The sequence below is a fragment of the Apus apus genome, chromosome 1 (genome assembly GCF_020740795.1).
Source record: "Apus apus isolate bApuApu2 chromosome 1, bApuApu2.pri.cur, whole genome shotgun sequence".
NCBI classification, from domain to species: Eukaryota; Metazoa; Chordata; class Aves; order Apodiformes; family Apodidae; genus Apus; species Apus apus.
This window is the reverse complement of record NC_067282.1, coordinates 172,231,900-172,237,899: the sequence shown is the minus strand read 5'-3', so window position 1 is coordinate 172,237,899 and position 6,000 is coordinate 172,231,900. Positions and strand designations below refer to the sequence as shown.

At 36.6% G+C, this 6,000-nt stretch overlaps 1 protein-coding gene across 4 annotated transcripts in view; it reads right to left on the bottom strand.

The window, feature by feature from the left end:
- Window positions 1-692: 692 nt before the first annotated feature.
- Window positions 693-6,000, bottom strand: part of TAFA2 (TAFA chemokine like family member 2) — a 182,024-nt gene continuing 176,716 nt past the window's right edge. For all 4 annotated transcript variants that reach the window (XM_051632605.1, XM_051632596.1, XM_051632614.1 and 1 more), the window contains one exon: window positions 693-2,880. The gene's annotated coding sequence lies outside the window, so the exon portion shown is untranslated. The remainder of the gene's footprint in view (window positions 2,881-6,000) is intronic.

Genomic DNA, 6,000 nt, shown 5'->3' with positions numbered 1-6,000 from the left:
AAGATTACTGAATTCAAAGGGTAACATGGATTTTCCTCTATTCATAATGCCAGATCATCTTTGTAATAGGGTGAAGCTGCATATATCAAATAATCTGGGAAGTGGCATATAAGGAATAAAGGAGTAATTGAAGCAGGATTCATCTTCGCATGCCTACAACAGAAAAGCCTATAGCTGATCTAGTCACCTGTACTCCATTTTCAACCACAGCACTAGAACAGGCACTGTGAATATCTGAGCTATGGTTCCAGCTAGATTTGAGATGCACAAGCAAGAATTCACTGATTAACCAGCTTTATTTTTCTTTTATTTTTTTAAAGAGTTCAACAAATTAACCCGAAACATTACATTTTCAGGAATACCTACCATGTTCTGTTGCTACTGAAAAAGTCTAAATGAGAATTTTTCAGGATTCCCATTTTGTGATGGAAAAAAAAAAAGTATTATTCTGCCTGACCTGAAGACAACAGTATGCCTACTAGAATTACCTGTGATGATGGCAGAACAGGTGTGCTACATGTGAGTCTCCTCTGGAAAAAAAACTTTCAAAATGGTAGGATGTATTTCCAGCTCTACTGAAGAAATACAACATTATTATAACCCTTGAGATTCTTATTCACTGAAAAAAAAAAATTATTTTGTTCCATGGGTAAACAGAATAGACCTCCACAGTGCACATCCATACAAGGAACTCTATTTTATATTACAATTTTATTCACTTTTTATGAATATTCACAACATTAATCTACTGCAGATTATTTATTCAGTATACTGAAAATCCATTTATTTTCACTTATTGATATGCATGTGTTACACATATATAATACAGTATTTTCAGTGTTGGTTTAAGAACAAAGAAACCAAACAAATATTGAGAAGCGTGATGTAGATTTTTGAACAAAGAGAGGCAATATTCAGATTTTACAAACCAGTACATTTATACTTTTCATTGTCCCAGATAACCTCCTGAAGATGCTGCCTTCTGTCCTGCACCTGTTAGCACAAATCCATACAATATGAACCATCCTAAAATACTGAGCTACCTATTTGCTGCTACAAACAGTTTATCCTAATTAAATTTCAATCAGAAAATAATATCTTTCCCTGCCAATATTTTTTATTATTCCTCAGCAGAATTATAAGATATACTTGCCTTTTTTTTTTTCCCAACAGTCATTTATTTTATTTAATCTCTCCTGTGCAATAATACAGCAGAGGTAATGAAATGGTTTTGGAACAGCAGGGGCTACTGTGACAAGCGCAGCACTCCAGGGTGTTCATTCATCATGAAACTTAATATATAACTACCTAGTCATGTCAATGGCTTGTAATGTGAAAATAATTTCCTTCTTTTTATGGGAGTCTGGTAGCCACACAGGACTTTTAAATAAACTTGCCCCTATGTATTTTTTACTAACATTTAGTGTGTGTGGTTTTCATTTGAATGCACCAAAGCACACATCTGAACTCCCTCACCCTCTTCAGTCTGCCTTCTTATGCACTGTCACTAAAAGGAATTGCCAAATTTCTGTTGTATCAGTATTACAGATGGTACAACATACATTAAATGGAGTATAAAATTATACATTCTGTAATAACTTAGAAAAAAAGCTCATAGATGCTAAGGCCTCTAAATATTGAGGATTTTTCATGTAACAGCACATCACAAAGTTCAAAAATTGCTACTGAAATAGAAAATTAAAAATAATTTTTAAAAAGTTATGTGATTTTGGCAAGGATCAGATCTTAATTGGGTGACTCTAAGCAAGCAAAATACCCACGAATTGTAAATCTGGGAGGTCACTAGGACTTTTTTCCTTTGTAGCAAACAGACTGAGCAGACATCTACATAAGCATCCAACAGTACTTAGGTTCAAGCAAGATATTTCATTTTTTAATAAAAAGACAAAAATTGGGAATGATTACCATCCAATTTCATAATTGCAAAACTCATTTACATCCTTGCCTACCTTTATAAAAAGGGATGAAATGCTGTCATTGACTGCTTACCATGAATTTCAATGAATTAAAGGTTGGGAAAATAATGTACAAAGCAGGAACACCCATCTCCTTCAAACTAAATGGAAATGTATCTCTTAAAAGTATAAAACGCCTTATAATGGAAGTTGTAATTGAGTTTTGACCACTACTTTTTTAACTGTCAAAGAGCTGCAGTAGTTGGTTAGCCTTAGGGAAACATGTCAACCTGACTATACATTCTAATATGACTGATGTATTCAGATAACTATTACTTGTCAACAATAATTATTAACAATGGATATATATTTCCATTCCTATAACAAAAGCAACTTCAAGATGTTGAAATATGTACCTTTGAGAGCTCCAAGATTAGAATACAAATAAAAATGTCTAAAACTGCGTCATGCCAGAGGACAATTTCTGCAACAGAAATTTAATTAAAGCAGTGTGCAGTCCCACCAGCAATCTGAATTACGGACCAGGGATCATTTTAGAAAGAAGGAACCAATACATTTTGGAGGTTGACTTCATCAAGATGAAAAGGCTTCAGTCTGGAATGGAGAATCCAAAAGATTGCTGCTTTTCTGCACCTTCTGAATATCAGCTCTTGTGATTACAGCTGCAAATTCCTCAGCAAGTGCAATTTTACAAGTGTACACAGTTCAATCAGTTGAAATCTTTGTGATACAGAAGTTCAAAATAACTTTTCAGTAGTTCTGTTCTCAAGGTTGTTGCTGATTACAAGGCAGGTTCTCACTGAAACAATTGATTCTGAAGGATACTCCCCAGCAATATAAAATTTTGCTTCAAGGATTGCCTGGAAGAATGAAATTCCTATGTGTTGTATTTAATGTCATCAGCCTTGAGACTGACTTGATTTGTCTTTAGCTATCGGGTTACCTGTAAAGCAAAAGAAAATCAGAAAATCAGAACTGTACACAGAGAATCTGCTTTCAAAGTACTGGAAACTGAGACTGAAATACAAGATCTATCTCCAGCAAAGATTTCAATTGTTTTTAAATAAATGAATAATTCCTGATGGTAATAGACGGGAGGGATTTCTCCCCAGCTTAAATTGTGTGGTTTAGTGTTTTGATCAAATTGGACCTGACAAGGAGAAACTGAAATGTGACCATGTTTAAAAATACAATAAAAAAAACCTAAAGGTCACAAATTACCAACCCACAAATGTCAAAAGCATTGTTTTCAAGGAAAATTTCTGCATTTTGTTCATCCTTTTCAATTTTAGAACTTCTGTACGGTACCAGCTATGCTTTTAAAATGTTAGCCATTGAGCATAACAGTGACTGATACTGGAGATGTATTCTTCTGTTCTTTGCATGCTACTTAAAAATGCAGCGTCCCATTAATGGCTAAATGTATCTTAGCAAGCAATAATCACTACATGGAGAAACAGAACAAAAAGAATGCCTAGATGAACAAGAATAGATACATCCTATTATTCACAAGGTATAAAATAACTACTGAGGAGTTCACTCAGGGTGGTTCCACCCAGCCTAACATGAAACAAGAGTGGAACAGAAGGATCAGAGAGAGAAAAACAAAGCATTTCACAGTAATTGGACTTTCCCTGTCTGATTTGGATTTCAAACATTAGAAGAATAAAAAAATCCATTACATGAAAGAAACATAAATTTCAGGAATATTTCTGCTGTGTCAGTGCATACAATTAATGATCATGTAACACTGTAATATAAAATTGTGGCAGGGGACAACATCCCAACTCTTGAGGAACAATGCATTGGAATGGTCACAATAACACTTCATGACAACAAGGGGCATATGCTTTTCATTTTGATTACAGAAAGAAGGGTCATGCTCCTTAATGATGAAACATGCTTTTGCCCTTAGCAAAATTGTTTGCATACAGCTCTCGCTGGCTCTGCAGAGCACAGACGTAGAGCAGAATATTAAAAGGACTGCTAAAGGAGTTCATTACTTCAGTTTGCCTTCTCCATCAAGTTGTTTCTAGGAACTGCACCTAATCAGGCAATAATGAAATTGTGCTTTCTAATTTTTATGATAAATGGGTTTATTTATTACAGTGCTCTTATTTTGTTTTGTTCTTGCTGTTGGAAACACCCTCATGTGGGCCCTTCTATAGTGGAAGATTGCCTGAAAAAATGATGAAGAATTAATTTAAAAATCAGGCAACATATTTCTATGCCCTGCACCAAAGCTCAAAAGGCTGACACAGCATTTTATTGTTATTTATGTTTTGCTTTATTGTAACAGGCTGGAATTCTACTTATGGCCCCAGGTGCCACTGAGTTACATAATGTAAAATACACATCTTCTGATCCTGTCTGCAGGTGGATTTTTACTGCTTCACTTTAGTTATACACGCTCATGCGCGCATGTGATTGCACACACACATATATATTTACACACATATAAAACTGTGGCAAGTCAACTGATGTAAGGCACACTGAAAACAGATCAAAGGATATGAGGGTCCCAAAGAGGCCATGTGGATGCAGGGTCCAAGCTTCTTACTTTTCTAAATAACACAGTGAACCAAAACCAAAGCAGAACAAGAGGACAGATTCCTCAGAGGCACAGCCAGACAGGCATACTCCCTGGAACTCATCTGAATTCTCTACTGAATGCCTATATAGCAACAGAGTAGACCTTTGCTACGAAAAAGAGAGTTGACTTTTGAGAGATCAAGTTGACCATGACCCAGCAATATGAGGGGGGGACAGACAGAGGGATCTTTAGAATTGTGATGTTTGTCTTCCCAAGTACCCATTACACATGATGGATCCCTGCTTTCCTGGAGATGGCTGAACACTTGCCTGCTGATGGGAAGTGGTGAATTAATTCATTGGTTTGCTTTGTTTGTGCACATGTTTTTTGCTCTATTAACCTGTCTTTATCTCAACCCATGAGTTTTCTCACTTTTACTCTTCTGATTCTCTCCCCCATCTCACCGGGGGAAGTGGGCGAGCAGCTGCATGGGGCTTAGTTGCTGGCTGCGATTAAACCACAAGAGAGGGCAAAGAAGATGGACCCAGGACCTTTTCAAGTGGTGTCCAGTAACAGGATGAGAGGCAGTGGGCTCAAACTGAAAGACAGGAGGTTCCCTCTCAGGAAATACTTTTACATTGTGTGAGTGACTGGGCACTGGCACCGGTTGCCCAGTCTCCATCCTTGAAGATACTCAGAAGCTATCTGGTCCTGGGCAACTGGCTCTAGATGTCTCTGCCTGAGCAGAGGGGTTGGACTTCCAGAAGTCACCTCCACCTCAACCATTCTGTGATTAATTATTTCTGTTACACCCAGCTCTGCCAAAGCCTGAGCTAAAGTAATACACTGCAGCTAGCAAAAGGAGCATTCTCACACATACATGACTGTTCAGTTATATGGCTGTTTGGAAGTGCAAATGTGTTCTTTTCTATCACAAAGAAATTCAGTAAAATAATAATTTACAGGCCTATCTACACCCCCTCATCCAGCTCTACTACTGTGTGGTGAAAATATCCCTATAAAAGCAATATACACTGTTACAAAGAATAAATAGCTGATATAAAGAAGAAAAAAAATCAGATAGCCGTTCAAATTTCTGCTCTATAACAGGTGGCTAATCATATACAAAGGTCATTTTGTTTATAGAGACTGCACAGGAAGTCAAGCTGCATATTCCTAGTTTTTACGATTATGTGCTTAGACTTTTTAACTACTTTCCCTTGCCAGAATTTTTATTATTTTTCCTGCTCTCTTTCTATTTTTTTCTTCTTTTTTTTTTCTGTTAACTTCCAGGTCACACAGCACTACTCTGAGTAACATGCATAGTGGTCTTTACCTCTATGTAAGAAGGTAATACTTGTTATGTGCAAACACAGACCACACATTAACATTAATGGCAGTTCTATATCCATATGCATTAGGGAGAGAACAGACCTCTCAAATGCTAAAGGCAGCTTCATAAAAAAGCAATGAAATTTTAACTCATATCCAGTGATGGCATTCCCAGAAATGCTTAATTTTGGACACAGT